At 40.9% G+C, this 24,632-nt stretch overlaps 1 long non-coding RNA gene across 1 annotated transcript; it reads left to right on the forward strand.

The window, feature by feature from the left end:
- Positions 1 to 585: 585 nt before the first annotated feature.
- LOC121143764 lies at positions 586 to 24,632 on the forward strand. Its single transcript, XR_005881089.1, has 3 exons — positions 586 to 754; positions 893 to 933; positions 24,374 to 24,632. It is a non-coding gene; the product is annotated as an uncharacterized LOC121143764 (long non-coding RNA).

The following is a 24,632-nucleotide window of genomic DNA, read 5'->3' on the forward strand; positions in this document are numbered from 1 at the left end:
TTGGGTCCACTTTCCTGGCATTACTGGGTCCAGATGGGATCACTGAAGGGACCAGCATCCCTCTTCCTGCAGGAACCTGGTGCATTCACAGCCCTTGACCCATGATTCCAACTTCCTGTGGATTGAAACACAATGAAAGTATATTTGTACTACCTTGCCTATTCCAAGGGCAGACAAGAATACCCGAAGACATCACTCAGGGATCCTGGCTCCATCAGAAATACAGAGAAACCTGTGGGAGTTGTGAACAAACAGAAGGTTTTTGAGATGAGAAAAAACCTTAACTCCTTAATTCTGAGTTTTCACATCTGTGACATTGACACTTTTCTTGTTAAAGAGCCCACCGTCTTTCTCCAGGATGGTAATACCCAGGAGGTGGCCTGTGTTTGCTCAGGTAATGGATGTTCCAGCAAACACTGCTTGATTTACATGCAAAATTTCACATCTCGAACAGAGAACCCAGTCTTGTCTGGATGCTGCTATTTTTTCCAGCTGAATAAGACCTTCATTGGTTAGGGCTGGATTTCCAGAGGGAAGTGAGGGGGGTTTTGTAAATAACACCTGGTCTTGTACAAAGATGTCCTGGCCTCTGACACGAAGGAGGGCTTCTCTCTTCCCCTGCCCTTTCTGCCTAAAGAGTTGGAGAGAGAACTTTCCATTCCAGAGGGAGGTGTCATGGTGGAGAGGATCAGGGGGAGGCAGGGTGAAAAGTTGGCTGCTGTGTTCCAGCTGCAGTGGCACTTGTGTGGTGAAGGTAAGTGATCCGCATCTTGCAATCTCACTTCTAAAGAAACCCTTCAGGAGGGTCAAAGGCTCATGGCAATGACAAACGCAGGAAGGCTGTTACAAGCTTCTTCCCTCCCCTCATTACTTCCCCATCTTTTCCTTTTAGGAGATAGCCAGATCCATGCTGGGGACAGCTCCAGATGCCAGGTGCCTACCCATTGTGTTGGATACCATAAGATGCTCTTCATTTGTCAGTTGTCTCCTGTCACGCTCCCTCCCAGTAACTTTCGGTGTCTGGGCTGCCTCTCCTTGTGGCGGGCCACCCTGAAGGCCAACGGGGAAGAAAGAACCCATGACTCACATAATCTCCGTGAATACCACCACTGTGTTTTAAATTCTGGTAAAAATACACATAACAAAATTTACTATATTAAGTCAGGCATGATGGCCCATGGCTATGATCCAAGCATTCAGATGGCAGAAGCAACTGTGGGCAGCCTGGGCTACACCATGTCAACCTTGTGTTTCTCTCTCTCTCTCTCTCTCTCTCTCTCTCTCTCTCTCTCTCTCTCTCTCTCTCTGTGTGTGTGTGTGTGTGTGTGTGTGTGTGTGTGTGTGAGAGAGAGAGAGAGAGAGAGAGAGTTCCAGTCGGTTCTATTCCTTCTACTGGTTATAGTCAGACTGTCGAACTGTTGACCACTGAAGTGAAGTCAGACTTCCTATCTATCTTTGCAAGAGGGAAACAGTACTTTATAATAAAAGGCTGCTTATAAATAGTAATCAAAATGAAAGGCAAAGCCTGGCATGGTGGTACATGACTGTATTGGAAGCACACTATAGGCTAAGACAGAGGAGTATGAGTTCAAGGGCAGCCCAAGACATTAGAAACCTCATCTCAAGTAAGCAAACAAACAAAAGGAAGGCAACATTATGCATGAAGAAACTTGGTCAACAAAAGAGAAACCTAACAGTAATTCTACAAATTTGTTACAGATGGGTTAATTAGCAATAGTGGCTACTGAAAACCACAGCTGACACTAGACAGTAATGATAGTGTACAAATAACGCACCCTTCATCCAAATAGCCAGTGTGCTGACCAAGTTTTGTGTGTATACATAGGCATATCCTAGGGAACTGGTACTTTGCAGTGTTAATTAGAATCTAGGCTTCCTTATCACTCCTTGTATGACTTTGAACACATCATCTAACTTCATATGTAAAATGATCATCACAACAGATCGGCCACACAGGTTATGAAGACCGGAGACAATACTCACAAAGTACTGCTACCACACAGGTATGAGGCCGGTGCTAAACAATCCTTGCACGGGGTGGAGGGGTGAAGGTTGGGGGTGGTGGCTGTGCACAGAACAGCCATTCACTCCTGATAGGTATTCTCACTTTTCTAGTAATTATTGCCCTTACTTTTCCATTACTAGGTAAACAATTATGTAACTTGCTAATCACTTCATCAATGGCATCTGTTGTAGTTTTCACTCCAGAAACCATTTTGAGAGTTCCCTCTGAAACTTACATGTATCAGTGGGGGTTAGTGAATGACTGTTGATGGTGCAGTTTTATATGTTGTGTATCTATTTCTAACTGAAGCAAATGAAAAGCCCTTTCTCTTGAATCTTACAAGGAAGCTATCTGGGTAGAGGTGCAGAGAAGGATTTTCAATGAACAGTGCCCAGTGTATGAGCAATGGCAAGCTAACTCCTGATCAGTTAGTTTGGAAGCCCACACCCAGGCAGGGCCCCCTGTCCAGATTTGTCTGGGCATCTTAAAGCTCTCCAATGAGGACTATGGAAGCAGGTTGAGGGGTCTTCCAGTTTATAGCAGTCCCTTCTGTAGGCCCAGCTGTTTCCTGATGTGGTGGCACTCGTTGCTGGGGAGGGGACACCAGAACCAGGCCTGTAGCACGCTCGTGGAGGGAGCAAGAGCAGAGGCCAGCACTGAAACCTGGAAACTGGAAGGGCAGCTTGTAGTGGCTAGCAGCAGGAAGTGGGAGGACGTGATGTCCTGCAGGGGCTTCCTGACAGCACAACTTCTGGATACAATCTATGCGTTTCCAAAGCCATTGCACAATCCTGCACACACATTAAGACACGGCCAGAGAACTGGGCAAGTTCTCTATTCTTGGGTGCTCACTCGACAATTTCGGCAGTGAAGTTTCAGATAACTGCCCAAGTCCTTCCTGTAAGAATGTTTCTGAATGATGTATCTGTCCCCTCATGAGGCTAGCTGTAAGTAGTTGAAATGACATCTGACACATTTGGTGAGCCGTGTGGACATATACCATGATCCACTGGGATACTTCCAACATTTCTAGCTTATATCAAAATCATTCTTCAACATTTTAAATAAATTCAGACAAGTAACTGGGCTAGAAGAGAGTCTTCCACTTATTTTATTTTTTGAAAGAGGAGAGAGAGAGAGAGAGAGAGAGAGAGAAGAGAAGAGAAGAGAAGAGAAGAGAGAGAGAGAAGAGAGAGCACAGATGCTCAGGAATGTAAGATCATGTTGGATTCTTGAGCTTGCACGCTGGTACTGCAATAGTCTTAGTAGGCTAATGGCATAGAGTTAGTTCCTGAAAGGTCAGTGACAGTCATGAACAACATGGTTCATTGTCCTTGGTTTCCCATGGTCCTTCTTGACCACTGAGCACATTAAAACATTTTTATGTATAATTTTTTATTTAAATTAGAAACAAGCTTGCTTCACACGTAGATCCCAGCTGTCTCTCCCTCCCCTCCTCCACCAGCCCCACAGCCCCCCACCCAAACCCCACACCATTCCCCAGGGAGAGTAAGGCCCTCCATGGGGGATCTCCAGAGTCTGGCATTTCATCCAAGGCAGGGTCTAGGCCCTCCCCCATGTGTACAGGCTGAGATACCATCCCTCCATGTGGAATGGTCTCCCAAAGTTCATTTGTAATCCATGGTAAACACTAATCTACTACCCAAGGTCCCAGAGATTGCTGAGGCCTCCTCACTGACACCCACATTCAGGGAGTCTGGATCAGTCCCATGCTGCCCTCTCAGCCATCAGTCTGGGGTCCAAGAGCTCCCCCTTGTCAGGTAATTTGTCTCTGTGGGTTTTACCAGCATGATCTTGACCCCTTTGCTCATCACTCCTCCCTCTATGTCAATGAGTTCCAGGAGTTCAGTGTTTAGCTGTGGCTATCTGCTCTGCTTCCATCAGTTGCTGGATGAAGGTTTGGTATTGGGATGGTAGTCTGGCACTCTCATGAACTATGCCTAAAATTCATATATGAGTGAGTACATACCATGTTTGTCTTTTTGTGACTGGGTTGCCTCACTCAGGATGGTTTCTTCTAGTGCCATCCATTTGCCTGCAAATTTCAAGATTCTGTTGTTTTTTCCCACTGAGTAGTACTCCATTGTGTAAATGTACCACATTTTCTCTATCCACTTTTCAGTTGTGGGGCATCTAGGTTGCTTCCAGGTTCTGGCTATTACAAACAATGTTGCTATGAATATAGTGGAACAGATGTCCTTGTATGAATGTGCATCTTTTGGGTATATGCCTAAGAGTGGAATTGCTGGGTCTTGTGGTAGACTGAGTCCCATTTTCCTGAGGAATTTCCATACTGATTTCCAAAGTGGCTGTACAAGTTGGCACTCCCACCAACAGTGGAGAAGTGTTCCCCTTTCTCCATATCCTCTCCAGCATAAACTGTCACTTGTCTTTCACTTGTTTGGCTAGCGTTACCCCAAGGTATTTTATGTTGTTTGTGGCAATTATAAAGGGTGAAGTTTCTCTGATTTCTTTCTCAGCCCTTTTATTGTCTGTATATAGTAGGGCTGCTGATTTTTAGTTGATCTTGAATCCTGCCACTTTGCTGAAGGTATTTATCAGCTGCAGGAGTTCCCTGGTAAAGTTTTTGGAGTCACTTATGTAAACTATCATATCATCTGTATATAGTGAAAGTTTGACCTCTTCCTTTCCAATTTGTATCCCCTTGATCTCCTTTTGTTATCTTATTGCTCTAGCTAGAATTTTAAGTACAATATCAAATAGGTATGGAGGCAGGGAATTGTCTTGTCTTGCTCCTGATTTTAGAGGAATTGCCTTGAGTTTCTCTCATTTAGTTTGATGTTGGATGCTGGTTTGCTTTTATTGTGTTTAGGTATGTTACTGTTAACCTGGACCTCTTCAAGACCTTTATCATGAAGGGGTGTTGAATTTTGTCAAAGGCTTTTTCAGCATCTAGTGAGATAATCATGTTATTTTTGTTTCTCAGGTTGTTTATATGGTGGATTACACTGATGGATTTTAATATGTTGAACCATCCCTGAATCCCTTGGATGAAACTTACTTGATATTGGTGGATGATTTTTCTGATGTGTTCTGGGATTTGATTTGCGAGTATTTAATTGAGTATTTTTGCATCAGTGTTCATGAAGGAAATTGGTCTGACGTTCTCTTTCTTAGTTGTGTCTTTGTGTGGCTTGGGTATCAATGTTATTGGCACCTGGTAAAAAGAGTTTGCCCAAGATCTTCTGTTTCTATTGTATGGAATAATTTGAGGAGAATTGGCATAAGCTATTCTTTGAATTTCTGATAGAATTCTGCACTGAGGCTATCTGGTTCTGTTTTTTTTTGGGGGGTTGGGAAATTTTTGATGACTGCTTCTATTTCCTTAGGTGTTGTAGGTCTATTTAAATTGCTTGTCTGTTCTTGAATTAATTTTGATAAATGATATCTACCCAGAAAATTGTTCATTTCCTTTAAATTTTCAAATTTTGTGGAGTATAGGTTTTCAAAATATGACCTGGTGATTCTCTGGATTTCCTCATTTCTGATTTTGTTAATTTGCATGTTCACACTCTGCCTTTTGGTAAGTTTGAATAAAGGTTTGTCTATTTTGTTGATTTTCTCAAAGAACCAGCTCTTTGTTGCATTGATTCTTTGTATTGTTTTCCTCGTTTCTATTTCATTGATTTCAGCCCTCAATTTGATTATTTCCTGGTGTCTACTCCTCTGGGGTGAGTTTGCTTCCTTTTGTTCTAGAGCTTTCACTTGTGCTGTTAATTCTCCAGTGTGACTATTCTCCAGTTTCTTCATGTGGGCACTTAGTGCTATGAACTTTCCTCTTAGCACTGCTTTCATAAGTTTGAGTATGTTGTGTCTTCATTCTCATTGAATTCTAGGAAGACTTTAATTTTTTATTTCTTCTTTGACCCAGGAATGGTGCAAATGCACATTATTCAATTTCCATGAGTTTGTTGGGCTTCTGCAATTTGTGTTGTTGTTGAATTCTAACATTAGAGCATGGTGGTCTGATAAGATACATGGAGTTATTCCAATTTTTTTGTACCTGTTGAGGTTTGCTATATTGCCAAGTTTGTGGTCGATTTTTGAGAAGGTTCCATGTGATGCTGAGAAGTTATATTCTTTTGTCTTTGGATGCAATATTCTATAGATGTCTGTTAAACCCAATTGGGTCATAACTTCTATTAGTTCCTTTGTTTCTTAGTTAAGTTTCTGTCTGGTTATCCTGTCTAGTGGTGAGAGTGGGGTGTTGAAGTTTCCCACTTTATGTGTATGAGGTTTTATATGTGACTTGAGTTTTAGTAATGTTTCTTTTAGGAACATGGATGCCTTTGTATTGGGGGCATAGATGTTCATAATTGAGACTTCATCTTGGTTGATTTCTCCTGTGATGAGTATGAAATGACTTCTTTAATCTCTTTTGATTGATTTTAGTTTAAAGTCTAATTTGTTAGATATTAGGATTGCTACCCCTGCTTGTTTCTTGGGTCTATTTGATTGAAAACTCTTTCCCCAACCCTTAACTCTGAGGTAACATCTGTCTTTGAATCTGATGTATGTTTCTTGTATGCCCAGAAGGATGGATTCTGTTTTCGATTCCATTCTGTTAGCCTGTGTCTTTTTATGGGTGAGTTAAAACCATTAATATTGATGGTTATTAATAACCATTGATCACTCATTCTTACTTGTTTTGAATGGTGTTGGTGGGGTAATTGTATGTGGATTTCCACCCCCTTTATCTTTTGGCTGTTGGTAAAGTTGGGTTATCTATTGCCTATGTTTTTCTGGTTGTAGTTGTAGTTTTCCTTCCAGAACTTTCTATAGGGCTGGGTTAGTAGACATGTAGTGTTTAAATCTTGTTTTGTCATGGAATGTCTTGTTTTCTCCATCAATAGTGATTGAAAGCTTTGGTGAGCACAGTAGTCTGGGCTGGCATCCATTTTCTCTTAGTGTTGGTAGAATATCTATACAGGACCTTCTGGCTTTCAGATTTTACATGGAGAAGTCAGGTGTAATTCTGATAGGTTTGCCTTTATATGTTACTTGATCTTTTTCCTTTGCTGCTCTTAATATCCTTTCTTTATTCTGTATGTTTGGGGTTTTGATTATCATGTATCAAGGGGACATTTTTTGTGGTCCACTCTATTTGGAGTTCTGTAAGTGTCTTGCACCTTCATTGGCATGTCCTTTTTTAGGTTGGGAAAGTTTTCTTCTATGATTTTGTTGAATGTTTTCTGCCCCTTGAAGGTGGGTTTCTTCACCTCCTTCTAGACCTATTATTCTTAAGTTTGGTCTTTTCATGATGTCCCATATTTCCTGGATATTTTGTGTTAGGGATTTGTTGGACTCAAGTTTTTCTTTGGTTGATGAATCTATTTATCCTAGTGTGTCTTTAACACCTGAGATTCTCTCTTGCGTCTTTGTATTCTGTTGGTTATGCTTGCATCTGTAGTACTTGGCCGTTTGCCCAGCTTTTCTATTTCCTGCATCCCTTCAGACTGTGGTTTTTTTATTGTTTCTATTTTATATTTCAGCCCTTGCACTGTTTCAATTGTTTCTTGCAATTTGTCTTTTCCTCCATTTCTTGCATTTTTTGGTTTGTTTTTTCTTCTAACTTGTTAAGGGATTTTCCCATATCACCTTTGAGGGCCTCTATCATTTTCATGAAGTTGTTTTTAAGGTCATTCTCTACTCCTTCGTTTGCATTGGAATGTTCGAGTCTTGTTGGTGTAGAGTCTATAGACTCTGGTGGTGACATGTTTGTTTTTCTGTTGCTGAGTGTGTTTTTATATTGTCTCTTTTCCATCACTCCTTCCAGTGAGTGCAGAAGGAGCCTCTTCCTCTCCTAGTGGGTACGGAACCAGGGTTTCCTTCCAGTGGGTGTAGGCAAGTCCAATGCTCTGGTAGCTGTCTTCTTCCTGATCCCGTTGGTGGAAAAATGGACTAGGATGCTGGGGTGCGTGGGCTCCCAACGCCAGGATGGAACCTGCAGTGGCAACCCCAAGCACAGGCAGGACTTTAAAACCTTTTAATTGGGAGAGAAGAACTAGTAATGCATCATCTTACTTCTGAGACATCCTGTACCTTTAGGCTTCATGGAACTGAGCTCTGGTGCTGCTCTACTATATTTTCACATCACAAGCCTCTCCCTGTGCTCTGTTCTCTCCTGATATGTGAATACCTGGCTTTACAGAGTATTTCCTTTTGCCTAAAAAATTTCCCCTCAAATCTGAAGAGTTATTTAATGGTTACATTAATCTGTTCACTCTATGTTAGCAGATTCCCAAATATGGGTCAGTTACCCACATCTCTTGGTATCCATACATTTTTGTGGTCCCTCCCATGACAGCCCTAGACTTTAACCAGTGGGTGCAATGGATGTGATTGTACCAGGTCAGGACCTGAGCTTCACACAGTTTTATAAGTTTCTGTTCCAGGATCTTAGGATCCGAAAACTCTCTGAGGATGTTTAGGTGACTCCTGCAGCCTGGTTGCCTTAGGGAGAAAGCAGAGGGGATACTTGGGGAGAAAGATTAGCCCCACTAAAGGTATATGAAGATCAGACAAACTGCCTGACTGAACCACACAAAAGTTTATAAAACTGTGAGCAAAGAAAAAAAAATGACTGCTTAATCCATGAAACCCTGGGGTACTTAGTTACACAGCAATGAAAAGTAAAACACATTAACTCAATAAATATTTATCCAGCACTTTCTATTGGAGGGTGGTGTGATGAATAAGGGATGCTGTCTGCCTTTAAGGCATACAGTTCAGAAGGGGGAACTGTATTAAAAGCCAATCTTTTAGAACTTAATCGGCAAGTCTTCCTCCATAATGACATCGATTTCAAAATATTTCATCTTTCACTCCCATGACAAATATCTGTTTATGGACTTAATCTGGCATATGATGTGTGTGCAAAAATACATGTTGACTAATTGATGAATTAAAGCCAGTGAAATCTCTCGCATCAGTGAAAGCAGAATGTGTTGTTGACCAAACATGGAAAAGTAAAGTCTTTTGTTGAATTACATATGGAGAACTGGTTTTCATTTTATCTCCTGCCTGAAACAGTCTGTCACTCATTTTACACTTGGGTTTCCAAGGCTGAAAGTCTCATAAAAAGGAAGTACCAAATAAATGCAAGCACACGTAAGAGTTCATGCTCTCTCAAATGTCTTATTCATACATAGTAATTCTAAATTAAGCAATAAGTGCCCACTCCACCAACCAACCTAATTGCAACCAGTCTTCCCACTTATCATTTATACCCCAACTGTGGTTGCCCCTTCCCCCTCATTTCTTTGAGTTACTAATGTCATTTTTTTGTATATCAAACATGTTTTCCAGTCATGTACCCCTAATTTCCTCCTTAATCCGAAGCCATTTGCAGAGGCAGCCTTGTAGAATGTCTTTTAGAGATTGATTTTAGACATATTTAATCATGTAGGAATTCTGTAAGATATGTTATATGTATATAAAATGTATGTGTTTATAAGTGAACACGGTATACATATATGTATATTTATGAATATATTACAGTGATCCTTTGGTATCCACAAAGGATTGATTCCATATATTCCTCTCAAAGCCAAGATCCACAGATGCTCAAGTCTCAGGGTGTAGCCATAAGGAGGATTCCCATGCTCCAGTGGTTGTTCCCATACACCTGCCCAACTGAGCAGTGCAAAGTCAACTTGGTGGGTAATCAAGAAAATAATGAAATTTGAGGTATATTAGGGAACATAACCATATTTCGCTGCATACATGTATAAAATTTTCACAAGTAAGGAGAATAAAAAAGTAAAATTGTGTAATGGATAAAATGATAAGAAGTCCAGTGGAAAAAATAAACCAATGTCAAAAATGGGGGAAAGGAGCTTCAGTATTTGAACAGAACCTCTGCGCATCTTATGCTTTTTAAATCATCTCCAGAAGAGTTATAAGATTTATTATCATGCAGACATTGTGGGAAATAGTTGTTACTCTGCACATTTAGGAGATGGTAAGAAAAAATGACCACAGCACAGACACAAATTTTAAGAATATTTTGGATTAGAGGAGAGTTATAGATGGATGCAGACCAATACCAAGGATCAACTAAGTACATAAAATGCACACCATAGAGCTGAGAAGCTTCAAGAAAATCAGAATTGTTTCACTTCTCTTTAACCTTTGTTTGTCTAGTACTGTCACCAATAGAAACGCAACTGTTCTTTTATTCTTAATTCCATTCTAGAAAGCATAGCCTAAAGCATTGTTAAATATCAATGTCCCCAGCTGCCTGGTACCTTGTACCCTATGAAGTACTTTCTTAACTCCTGTTTAACTTTCACAACATTCATTCATCATATTTCTGGTGCACCATGAAGAGACTGTGAAACTTCAGGTCTTAGATACTTCTGAAAAGTCTACATGCTAAGGGCTTGTTGGGGCGATGGTGGAATCTTTATGGGATGGGACCCAGTGGCAAGAATTTAGGTCACTTGTGACTGTGTCTTTGAGGATATGGGGACCCAGTTCCTTCTTCTCTTTCTCTTTGCTTCCTGGCTGCCATGAGGTGAGTGGTCCTCTGTTATGCTGAACTACCTCACTACAGGCTCCAACACAAAAAAAATAACTACCTGTTCTTAGACTTCAGTCCTCTTAACCAGGAGCCAAAGTTAAGCTTTCATATATTCAAGTTGCTCATGTCAGGTGTTTGGTCACAAAGATAGATGACTAACAAAGAATGTTAGATGAGGCGTGGGGACTTGCTGAGAGATTATTCTTTCTAGATTACAGATGGCCCTCAAATTTAACAATGAAGAAGACCAACGTTTATCATACAACCATGATTTATCAACCTTTAATTCTTCCACCCACAAGCCTGGCCTTATAGAATTTTGCTCTCATGCTCTGAACCACCTCTGCCATAAGAACCTACTCCCAGTACAACAGTCTGTCAACATCACTCCCAACGCTTTTCTAATCTGAAAACGCTTTTCAGCGCAAGCAGAAGCAAAGACAGAAGACATTCCCAACCTACAAATGATAGCAGAGAATGTTCTTTGTTGCTGGGTCTTGGCTGTCACAGTGCATCCCCCATGTTTGCCAGTTGTAGTTCAGATGGTTCCTATTTCACTCAGCATTAATTTTTTATGAAGTTTCTCCAGAGCCAGGGGACCTATAATTGGCTTTTAGTTCTTTACTCTGCACTGCCTGTCTAGTTGCCAAGATGGTTCTATGACATGATTCATATTTTAAGGTGGTGTTAATATGTTTACCAGGCTTCTCAGCAGCAGCAGGCTCACATCTTGGTGTGGTGTTTCTCCTTGGGAGGGAAGAGCAGGCATCATTGAAATAAATGTGCTTCTCTTCTTTGGAATTTTGATCAGTGTTTTCCACTGCATCCAAAGGCCGACAGGAGTGGAACTTGACCACTGTTTTGTAATCTCAGTTTGAGTCTTACGAAGAGTGGGGATCTGGGAAGCAGACATAGGGACTATTGAAAATGAAGCCTACTATGGTTATATACAATATGAGCCCATTGCACCACAGGGGTTTTGTCCTTACTCCAGCTGTAGCTTAGACTGGGTTTAGAACATCTCTGAATACGTTATTAGAACGACTAAGTTGCTATAGTGGTCGTTCTAGAAACCTTCTTGCAGCCCTTTACCAGCAGGCCCTATGGACTGTTCAAACGATAATCATGACAGACTTACAGAGCCGCCAATCGCCAGGCCAGGAATCTCCGTTCCTAGCAGACTAGTCTAACTAGTTTCAGATGTCATTATTTTTGTCAACTTCATGTTTTCTGAAAAAGAGGGAGCAGCAAGGAGGAAGAGGAGGCAGAGGAGGAAGAAGCTGGGTCATTTAGACTTCCTTAAAGCAAATAGAAGCAAACAGGAAATGTGTATTTTCCTTTTATACTGATTGTTAGACACATACCCATTATAAACCACAATTTTCTACTTCTGAGTTCTCCTATTGGTTTGCAAACATTTCATCATATGCAATGTGCAGGATTTGCAATGTTTAAAGAGGAAGGAAGGCAAATTTACGTTATGTTCCTGTTTCCATCTGTCATGTGACCCGAATACATCGGGTTTCTGTTAGATATATTGTTTTGACTCAAGAGTGACTGAGACTTTTTCACTAACTTGTATCCTACTTTTTATGAAGCCCCTGGTTAGTAAACAGCTCTCTCCATGGTCATTAGCTTCCTTTATCCTGCAAGACTTCCCATCTGGTAGACGGCTTGGCACTACTGCTATGTCTGTGAATTTTCTAGTATTTAATGCAGTCTTCACAGACCATCACAATATCCCTTCCTTGAAATCTGTGCATGAAGGCTGAATGTGTGGGAGGAGCTGTTTCTCAGTGCCTTTTACCCTGTGTTCTCAGGCCAAAGAAATATTCCCTCTGTTGTGTTTATTTAGTCCTTGAAGACAAAAGGCAATGCTTCTATTTGAAGCCTTGTCTCATTCAAAGGGAAGCAATCAATTCTATTCTGCAAGTATCTGAGTACTCCTAGTACCCCAGAACAATGCCAGAGGCTGTGGGGCAGAGCCTCCCAAACTGCAGTATGCACATGGATCACTAAGGATTTTCTGATTGGAAATGACTCAGTTCAATTACCCAAGGCGATTCTGGTGCAACATCAGTGTATCCACTTTGAGTAGCACTGTTGTGAGACAGACCTTGAGAAATTTTCAGTTTCATGGGAAGGTAGGAAACAATTCAAGTTAGAAAACAAGAAGATAGTATCACAAGATCAAATATGCCAATTTCCTAAATGTACTCTAGATATGTCAAATGGCAGTGCTCGACAGAGATGGTGGGAACACTATGGAGTGAGTATATCAGGTTACTTGCTACTGTCTGGGATAACATGAAGTCATGTGCTTGGGAGAAACGCAGGGTGATGTAGACAGGGAAAGAACAGTGACAGCTTTCTGGAAGGGGTGACAATGGGGAACTTACATGTACTGATGCTGGAATGAGTTTGGAAAGAAATGTAGTTCCTACAGCAATAAATGAATACTAAGGAAAGAGGAGTGAGCTGTCTATTTATTCCAAACTTGCTGTGTAATAGCAAGAGGGTCAGCTATCCTTATGTTTTGATACAGACTCAAAAATGGTCTGGGAACCAGGAAAGCCTCAGGAGGGATAAAAAACAGTGATGGTTACAGGTATACCCTGATGCATCTGAGGCTGTTACCTTGGGAAACTGCACACAGCTTACTTAGTATACGCAGGGCCTCCTCTGCCATTTTTACATGTACACATGTGACTGTCCCTAGATGGCTGTAGGTTTAAAGTAGGGTCACAAAATAAGAAATCTGTCAGTAATTAAGTGCTATCCATATTGGACTAACTGCATGGGAGGTTTCTGTTTGTTAAGAGAGATAGCAGCCCCACTCCTCACAAGATTCACGTATAGGCAATGTTCTGGCTTATTGGATGGTCAAATAGATCAAAGCTTCTTAAGCATATTAATCTTCAAGTTTACAATGACCAACAATTCATTTGAAATCAAACATAATAGGAACGTGAGAAGTTTCTGGTAGGGCTCTTCTGTGTTGCGTCACACAACTTCACCACAATCTTGGTTATGGACACAGGACATGTGCACTTTGCTGTGCATATGACCTTATACATTATAATGTCAACAAAGGCTTCCTGAAACACCTTGAGTCATATTCCAGATCAGGTTAGGATGACATGTGGTGTCTTCATTGTCCATACAATATTTTCTGCCATTACAGGACATAATGATTTAATCAAGGAGAGCAAAGTCTTTTAATAGTTTCCTGTCATTATTCCTCAGCATATAAATATCCAGTCCTGTACTGTATATCATTGTCCTGTACTGTATTGTATTAGAGTATTTGTTTTTAAAAATTGATGTCTGAGTTGCAGATTTGAGTTTCACACACATACACAAAATATTACTTAGTAAATTTTGACTTGGGATTTGAATAGAATTTCCAACAATTTCAGGAATAGCCCTAAATCTATATCTACCATTTATTTTTTACTATATGTTTATGTGAATCAGTATTCTCAGCACTGACAACTATAAATGAGACATCAATAGACTCTGAAAACCTTGATGAGGTTCCATCAAGAATGAATCCTTCTAAATAGCCTTAACTGGCCATCTCTTGTGACCAGGTAAGATTTCAAGTGGAGGGAGTAGGAAACCAACCCAGCCACATAACCTTTGACCTATTGTCTGTCCTGCCTATGGGATGTTCTGGGGTAAGAGTGCCTGGAGACTGAGAGAGTGGCCAACTAATGATTGGTATAGCTAAAAGCCCATGCCAGGAGAGTAAGTTCACCTCTGACACAGCCTGGAGCACCAAGATCCACAGGCTAGATGGCCCAGAGACCTATGATAGAGCCAAACATGACTGGAGAAAAAGATGTCAATGTAATGATACCTAATGACATTCTGCTATACTCAGAGATTGTTACCTAGCCCAAATGTCACCAGAGAAGATTCAACCAGCAACTGATGAACACAGATGCAGACCCACAGCCAAACATTAAGCAGAATTCTGAGAATCCTGCTGAAGAGGGCCAGAGAGGATTGTAGAAGCCAGAGGGGTCAAGGACACCACAAAAACCTCACAAAATTAACTAACCTGAGTTCATAGAGGCTCACAGAGACTGAACCAACAGCCTGCATGGGACTGTCCTAGGCACTCTACATATATGTTACAGTGTGTAGCTTGGTCCTCTTATGGGACTCTCGACAGTGGGAGAAGGGGCTGTTTCCAACTCTTTTACAACTTTTGGGACTCTACTCCTTATACTGGATCAATCACCTTACCCAGGCTCAATACAAGGAGAGGTGCTTAGTCTTACTTCAGCTTGATGTGCTGTGCTTTGTTGATATTCGTGGGAGACCTGCCCTTTCTCAAACAGAAATGAAAAAGTAGTGGATCGGGAGGTAGGAACAGAGGTGGGTGGGGGAATGAACTGGGAGGAGAGGAGGGAGGGGAAACTGTGGCTGGGATGTAAAATAAAAGAATAACTTTTATAATAAATAAATGAGAAAAAAGAATGAATCCTCCACGTTAAAGCAAATAAGCACTTCCATCTCATTAGTATGCCAATTTATGTTAATCATCAATAATAATCAGTAAAATTATATATATGGCAAAGTATATTTTAAATATACTTTATGATTTATTATAAGTAATTGGATTATTTATACTCCCATTTTATATACTAGATCCCTAGGATCATCTAAAAATTTCTTGGATAAAAAGAGGTCATGAGTAGGAAGTTAAACAAATTCAGACAGGTAAACTGTTGCACTCTGTGTTTATTTATGCTCTACCTATTGTCCATTAAAAGCAGTAGCCTTTCAGTATCTGGAGGAAATTTGTTCTAAGATCCTCAATGGACACCTGAAATTAACTAGTATTAAATCCTGTTGTATTGCTTTTCCTTCTATATGTTAGGGAAAATGCTTAACATATCAATTAGGTAAAATGGAAGATTAATAGTAATTAATAATAGCATGGTTATAATAATATTGTGCTAAAATTAGAGCAGCATTACTCGGGCACTTTGGGGTTATTATTAAGCAAAATGAGCTCTGTAGTAATTTGACAACTAAAGTGGCTACTGAAAGAGTAGCCCATAAAGTAAAGACACACTAGGCAAAGGATGCTTCATGACCCAGTCATGGTAGAGCAGGACCACATGCAATTTCTTTATGTTATTCAGGACAATACTCAATGTAACTGTTATGGATTATTCCTTTGGGGCATTTTCTATTAAATTCTCACTCCCTTTGTCCCTCCCCATCGATCTTCCTTCCTTCCTTCCTTCCTTCCTTCCTTCCTTCCTTCTTTCTTTCTTTCTTTCTTTCTTTCTTTCTTTCTTTCTTTCTTTCTTTCTGTCTTTCATCTATCTATTACCCACCAAACCAGGCCCACAGACCCAATTTAATATTTTGAGACTATAGTCAACTTCATGTAATTGCAACTGTAGAGGTAAAAACTGTGGGTTAGAGGTGACATGAGGGGACTCCTGTGCTCATTCTGGTTTTTGTGAGATTCTCCTGATATCACCCATTCCTTTGTGTCTTTTCTGTTTGTGCTCTGTGAATGTCTACTTAATGGAGGGTTCTTACATTAGCTTTTCCCTTTTTTCCAAGTCCTCAGAATCCCATCTGTGTTCTGTGTATTTTCTCCTCCTTGGGCTGATTCTGTGTATGACTTGATTGGGGAGATGTTGATTCAGTTGTACCCTAATGAAGCCCAGTCCTCAGGCCACAGAGAGACTCATAGGATGAATGCTGTGTCATGAATCAAGGTTTCAGGGCTACAGATAAGGCATCAAATGTTAAGAGTTCCCCTTCACCTTTTATGAAAAGACAAATGAGAGCCATCAACAACAGTTTCTATGACTCCAGGGAGGAGTTCCCAGGTTCCTGTTGGATGAACACAAATGCAAACAGCAGCTCCTCTGCTGGGCAAGTGAAGTGAGGTTCCGATGATGAGGCATTTGTTGCCAAAGCTCTATGCTATGGGTCCACAGGTCTCACATAACTGAAATCACCTCTTTTCCTGGCTCTCCTGAGACACCACCCCAAGGCCTCACACAGCTGCCCTCTCTTCTTATCCTGTGTCTACTGTTGCTCTGGGCACAAAACTGCTTTGGTCACAGAATTGAGCTGCCAATCTGCATACCTCATAGCCATTATTCCTTTCTTCTATATTAATAGAGCCTCCAATTTTCAGTTGGGCAATTGTCTGCAAGAATAATACATTTCCTAATGTCTCTTATAGCTAGTTATGGCCAGACAATTGAACTATGGACAAGGTTTAAATGGAGAAAGAGAAAGGAAAGGGAGGGAAGGAGGGAGGGGTGGAAAGAGAGAGGGAAGGAGTGGGAAGGGAGGAACAAAAGGAAGAAGTGGAAAAGGGGTTTTCTTAAGAAGATAAAATGGAAACAGGACAAATTCAGGATAATTGCTGTGAAGACCAGGACTCTAGCCCCAGACCTCAGCTGGTACAGGATGACTTACACTCCTGGAGACCCTGCAAGTCATAGTCTTTCTGAACACACGTAGACTTTCCTACAACACATTTTTAGCTAAATAAAACTTGTCTGTTTTGATGCCTGTGTGTCTTGATGTCTGTGTTCCTAGCTCACACTGCTAACATATCTGTGCCAGGATCTATACTAGATTTCATTCTTTGGATAAGACATAGTCTAGGGCTTCAAGGAGTTTGTAATTAAGGAGAAGACAAGATTTGTGTATATGATGGTTTTCAGATCCCATTACACCTCACCAAGATCAGGGTTATAATCTTAGTGGTTATCTTGGAGACTGGCTGGGCATACAAGGACTAATAAAATCTCAGATCAAAAACTAAACTCAAATGCTAAGTAGACAAGGGAGAGAAGTATATACACAGAAATGGTTGGAACCAAGAGACCAAGGGCTACTAGTCCAAAGAGTGACCCATTTGACTTTGAGGTGCATACTATGTAACCTGAGCAAAGACAAAAAAATTCAAAGTTTTTAAATGAAATAAAATTGATCTTTTGTCCTCCCTCCGCTCCCTAGGGAGGGTAAGAGTTTCCATGAGAGATTTTCAGAGTGTATTATATCATCCTGGCCAGGGCCTAGGTCCTTCCCCATGTGTCCAGGCTGAGAGAGCATCCCTCCATGTGGAATGGGCTCCCAGAGACTATTTGTATGCGAGGAATAAGTACTGCTCTGGTCTCCAAGGTCTGTCCATAGATTGCTGAGGCCCCTTCTCTGACACCCAGGTTCGGGGAGGAAGTTGTCTGGATCAGTCCCATGCTGACCTCTCAGTCATCAGTCTGGGGTCCATGCAGTCCCCTTTGTTTAGGTCAGCTTCCTCTGTGGGTTTCACCAGCCTGATATTGATTCCTTTGCTCATTACTCCTCTTTGCAACTGGGTTCCAGGAGTTCAATTCAGTTTTTAGGTGTGGGTATCTACCCCTGCTTCCGTCAGCCACTGGATGAGGGTTCTAGGATGGCATATAAGGTAGTCATCAATCTCATTATCATGGGAGGGCATTTAAGGTAGGCTTAATGCCAGTTGGTATCATTCTTGTAGATCTGTGAAGATCTCACTAGTGCCAGTTTCTCCTCCAATTTATAATGGCTCCCCCTATTATGGTATCTCTCATCCTTCTCTCCTCTGTTCTTACCCTGACTCAACCTTCTTGCCCCCTCATGTCCTCCTCTCCGCTCCTCTTTTCTCCCTCTCTTTCTCCCATCTCCTTCTGCTCTCCCCTTGCCCCCACCACTCCCAATTCAATTAGGAGATTTCATCCCATAACCCTTCTCTGGATTACCATGCATATCTCTTTTAGGGTCCTCCCTGCTTTCTAGACTCTCTGGCGGTGGGATTGTAGGCTGGCAATGCCCTGCTCCATGTCGAAAATCTATATATGAGTGAGTACTACCATGTTTGTCTTTTTGTGACTGGGTTACCACACTCAGGATGGTTTCTTCTAGTGACATCCATTTGCTTGCAAATTTCAAGATTCCATTTTTTTCTGTTGAGTAGTACTCCATTGTGTAGATATACCACATTTTCTCTATCCACTCTTCAGTTGAGGGGTATCTAGGTTGCTTCCAGGTTCTGGGTATTACAAACAATGCTGCTATGAACATAGTTGAGCAGATGTCCTTATTGTATGAGTTTACATCATTTGGGCATATGCCTAAGAGTGGAATTGGTGCATCTTGTGGTAGGCTGATTTCCATTTTCCTGAGGAGTCTCCATACCAGTCTCCAAAAAAAATCAATCTTTTGTTCTTTTGTATGTTGTATACAAAATCCAGTGTATATTAAAAATAATATGCAGAAAACAAAGACCATACACAAATAAGCTCATCATCATTACTCCTATGTGTTCATAAAAAGCTAAATGGCTCAAAAATAATTGCCTAAAATCTATATTTATAAAAATGCCTTAAATTAATTTGACTTGGTTCAAATTACTTTTACTTTAAACTGATAACATTTTCCTGGTAATGATTAGGACTGCAGCTGTTCACTTAAGTCTCTGAATTGATGATGGACAAGCCTACAGAATTATTTCATAGATTGATGATCTATCAGGCTACAGTTGCCCAACTCCCTATATGCCAAAACCAATGAAAATTCAGAAACGCTTTCCTGAAAACATTGTTCTTGTTCCATTGTAAAGCATAGAACTTATTAGTATTCCATAGCTATAAAAAAGGTGGGTAATTTCATTTTGGAGAGTAAAAGGACTAGAATATTAGAAGAAACTGAATGAAATCTTTGAGTAGAAAGGGCACTCAACCTCAGGCTGACTGCAGCACTCAGAGATTTGTGCAAACTTCACACTGGTGGAGAGACAGAGCATATGATGAAATTGCCAAAGCACCTCAATTTTCAGAAATCCATGTATTGACACCCAAACAAGGGAAGCACAGCTCGATTGCATCAGCCCAGCTTCTCATCTTGGCATTGTGGGACAGATGGAGAAACAAATTGACATCTGAAAGGTCACTGGTTTTGCTATTCCTAGGCGGATATGCTTCTAACTGGGAACAAATTGACAAGTCACTGAAGTGAGGAGGGCTAATCCCCTTCTCTGCCTTCATCAAGTATTTAGAGATGATGCAATTATTGGCAAAAAGATAAGGGGATATGAGGGAAACTTAAGATTCTGTGATATTGTAAATGTACACAGGCTAAACACACCATTAAATGTCACACAGTTATTTTTCAGTGAGAGTGGAGGCATGAAGTAGGAATTTGAGAAGCAGTCAATGGGTTACATGTGTGACCTGCCTCCTTAGGGTAACACAAACATTTCACTGAAGTGTATTACAGCACAAGAGAGACCTGGCGGTCATTGACTAGATGGGACTGACTGCCTAGGCTGTTGATGAAGTAACAGTAAAGATTTGCATTATATTATAAATTACTTGTTCATGAGATGGAACCAGGGAGGTTTCCCATGTGCAAGTTTTCATCCCTGAAAATTACCTTGGGAATCTGAGCCAAAGTAAATAAATAAAGAGTCCACTCAAGTACACACAGCTATTTTCAGAATGATTAAGTTTAAGTTCCTCAATATGTGGAGGTATTATTAGAATAATAAAGTTATTCTTGTTATCCTGGGATTTATTGCACTTAAAACCATAGGTTTAAACAAAAGCATCACAAAACAACATTAACTGTATAAAATCTAATAACTGAACAATTCTGCACACCAAGCCTTAAGGTCAAAGGAATCTACCTGCATTGCATGTGACTAAGATGCAGTAGCTGATCATGCTGCCAAGTGTCCCCACACATGAACACATCAACGCTCCCCAAGTGCTGTGGACCCCCTTCAGACCACGGGCTGTCCCTTTAAGGTTTATTGAAAGGAAACAGAACACTACAAAAATACAAGAATGGTGAGAGGTAATCTATATCCTCAGAAGGCATTAGAGGGTCTTGTAAACAAGTTATATCAAATAAGCTGCCTTCACCACTCTCCTCAGGACGAGTTCAGGTACCTAGCAGCTTCTGGAATACCAGAGCAATGGATAATCTGCCCACATCATGTGCTTTGTTCTTTTTTCTATTAGTTGGGATGAAAATCAGAATAAGCTGGAGTTGAAGGCACACTAGATCTGAAATCCTAGCTCTGAAGTCCGAGGAACTGCTAGCTGAATGTTGGCTGTAAAGCCACAGAAAATTCCATTTATTTATTTATTTATTTATTTATTTATGTCACGAATTGCTTATTTTTGAATTAAGAAATTGTAATTGACATCCTCTTTAGGAGTTTCTCAAGGTCTGACAATTACTATGGCTGTACTGTTCTTCGGAACTCTTGGAGAGCATCCTGACACTTTCTCTCAGCATCTATTGGGGGGCCTCTGGAGCCTTATCACTCAGTCAGTGTCTTTCCAGGGAGAACCTCTGGCCCGGTGTTCTTTGGTTTCCTGTGCTGACTGGTAGATTGGGATGTGACTTAAGTCAGTGACACTGAGATCAAAGCTCAAGGAAGTTTCTTTTTTATATTTCATAGAGGATTTTCCCCAAGAAAGTCCCTGCCTCTTTTGTGCAGAAACTTCCAGAAGTAAGTCCTCTTTGTCTGTAAAAGATGAGGTCTGACATTGAGGCCTGATCTTTCTACCCCTCTAAACATGGGGCCAATGCTTTGAGGGAGATTCCCAGACGACTCTTTGGGGAAAAGGATCCAGAACTACAGAATTAAAAATGAACACCAAGGTCATTCCTATTTTTCTAACAAGCTGGAATTGGCATTTGATAGGGGATGAATATATATATATATATGTATATATATATTTATCTTATTGGTTGATGAGTAAAACAATAGAGGCAGGAAGATAGATAGGTCTAGGAGACAAGGAGAATGCTAGAAAAGGGAAGGCAGTGAGAGAGAGAGAGAGAGAGAGAGAGAGAGAGAGAGAGAGAGAGAGAGAGAGAGAGAGAGAGAGAGAGAGATGGGGTGGGGGGAGACTCTGAGGAAACACCATGTAGAGACCAGTAAGGCAGATGCACCAGGTATTCTCTGGCTAGATAAGGCCATGTAGAAACACATAGGTTAGTGTTATGGTTAGTAATGAAGACAGAGCTAGCCAGTAAGAAGCCCTAGCCATTGGCCAACAGTTTTAATAATTAAATATAAGTCTTTGTGTGCTTATTTATGGCAAATCAGCTGTGGGACCAAACTAGAAAGAAGCTCCAACAACAGGGGTTTTCTTCAGTGAGAGCCATTTGAAATATGTTTCTTTGTTCTGAAGTACTCATCTGAGATAACTGTTTCTCTGCATGCTTTGCAGAAAGTCAAAGAAACAATTCACCTCCACATGTCCCAGGCACTTAGGATGCTAAGAGGATAGTAACTAAGCAGGTTCTGACCCTGTGCTTCATTCATCATTGTAGCTCTAACAATTAGCACGAGGACTAGCAAGCAGTGCATACTCAATAAATGTACAATGAATGCTTACAAAAAATAAAGAAGGCACCAGGAAATGGAAAGATCTCCAATGCTCTTGGATAGGTAAGAACAATGTAGTAAAAATGGCAATTCTGCCAAAAAGCAATCTACAGACTCAATGCAATCCCCATCAAAATCCCAGCACGATTCTTTATAGACCTTGAAAGAACAATTCTCAACTTTATGTGGAAAAACAAAAAACCCAGGATAGCCAAGACAATTTTGCTCAACAAAGCAACGTCTGGAGGCATCTTCATCCCTGACTTCAAGCTCTATTATAGAGCTATAGTCCTGAAAACAGCTTGGTATTGGCAAAAAATTAGACAGGTAGACCAATGGATGGAATCAAATCGAAAACCCTAAGATTAATCCACAAACCTATGAGCAGCTGATTTTCAACAAAGAAGCTAAAATTATACAATGGTAAAAAGATAGCATCTTCAACAAATGGTGCTGGCATAACTGGATATTGGCATGTAGAAGACTGTATATAGAACCATGTCTATCGCCATGAACAAAACTTAAGTCCAAATGGATCAAAGACCTCAACATAAATCCAGCCACACTGAACCTGTTAGAAGAGAAAGTGGGAGGTACCCTTGAACGAATTGCTACAGGAGACTGCTTCCTGAACATGATACCAGTAGCACAAACACTGAGATCGACAATTAATAAATGGGACCTCCTGAAACTGAGAAGCTTCTATAAGGCAAAGGACACAGTCAGCAAGACAAAAAGACACCCCACAGATTGGAAAAAGATATTCACTAACCCCACATCTGACAGAGGGCTGATCTCCAAAATTTACAAAGAACTTAAGAAGCAAGTCTCCAAAACACCAAAGGATCCAATTAAAAAGTGGGGGACTGAACTAAATAGAGAATTCTCAATAGAGGAGTCTAAAATGGCTGAGAGACACTTGAGAAAGTGCTCAGCATCATTAGTCATTAGGGAAACACAACTCAAATCATCTCTGAGATATCATCTTACTCCTACCAGAACGGCTAAAATCAAAAACACCAATGACAGTTTGTGCTGGAGAGGATATGGACAAAGGGGAACACTCCTCCACTGCTGGTGGGAGTGCCAACTTGTACAGCCACTTTGGAAATCAGTATGGAGATTTCTCAGGAAAATGGGACTCAGTCTACAACAAGACCCAGCAATTCCACTCAGGCATATACCCAAAAGATGCCCATTCACACAACAAGGATGTCTGTTCCATTATGTTCACAGCAGCATTATATGTAATATCTAGATCCTGGAAGCAACCTAGATGCCCCTCAACTGAAGAGTGGATAGAGAAAATGTGGTACATTTACACAATGGAGTACTACTCAGCAGAAAGAAACAATGAAATCTTGAAAATTGCAGGCAAATGGAAGGCACTAGAGGAAACCATCCTGAGTGAGGTAACCCAGACACAAAAAGACAAACATGGTATGTGCTCTCTCATAAATGGATTTTAGATATGGATCAGGGGAGTGTCAGCATACAATCCCAGTGCCAGTGAGTCTGGGAAACAGGGAGGTTCCCAGAGAAGTTCAATGAGGCAAGATCTCCTGAGCAGATTGGGAACATCAGGGGAGGGGAGAGACATATGACAGGATAAGGGGGAGCTCTTGAATCCCAGACTGATGGCTGAGAGGCCAACAGGGAACTGATCCAGACTCCATGAATGTAGTCTCAGTAAGGAGGCCAAAGAAATCACTGGGGCCTTGGGTAGTAGATCAGATGTTTACCATGGTGTATGAATAATCTTTGGGAGTCCATTCCACATGGAGGGATGCTCTCTCAGCCTGTACACAGGGGGAAGGGCCTAGGTCCTGCCCTGGATGAAATGACAGACTTTGGAGATCCCTCCAAGGAGGGCCTCATCCTCCCTGGGGAATGATGTGGGGATGGGGTGGGGGGCTGGAGGGACTGGTGGAGGGACAAGGGAGGAGGGGTGGGAGAGGGAGCTGGGACTGACATGTAAAACATTCACATTTCTAATTTAAATAAAAACATATATTGAGGAAAGAAATAACCTTATCAACTAACATTTTTGAGCACCTGCTGCTTGCTAAGGCAGGGCATTGAAATACCATGAACAATCTTCAAATCTTCACAACTTGATTAGATGTCACCATGATTATCTCTGCTCAATAGACAATGTGAAAAAGGAAGCACTTTTTGCAGGAGTGTTCACTAAGTAAAGTAGCAGATTTACTGGCCTCTAGTCCAGACTTACCTGTTTTCAGAATTCCATTTCTCTATGGTTAATTTCAACAGTGTTTTCCTAGTCTGGTGCTGCTCAATACATGATCCACAGAACAGGTACAGCTCTGCAAACTAACTGAGTGGACACTGTTTTCCTTCTTAGGGTTTTCCCAACAAAACAGGTGCACATTCCATCTGAATGAGGTACAATCTTCTGCAAGAAATAAAAAGCCCAAACTGTCTGGAAAATAGAGAAGGGGCCAGAGAGCAAGATGAAAAGAAGGTCATGAGAAATAGAAGAATGAATGGACAAGGTCAATGTGAGCTACGTATTTATATGAAAATACCACAGCAAATCCTACAAATGTACAATTAATGTGTGATAATAATTGCAATTAAAATAATACAGTTTTATTACAGTA

The sequence above is a fragment of the Mesocricetus auratus genome, unplaced genomic scaffold, assembly GCF_017639785.1.
Source record: "Mesocricetus auratus isolate SY011 unplaced genomic scaffold, BCM_Maur_2.0 Super-Scaffold_100013, whole genome shotgun sequence".
NCBI lineage: Eukaryota > Metazoa > Chordata > Mammalia > Rodentia > Cricetidae > Mesocricetus > Mesocricetus auratus.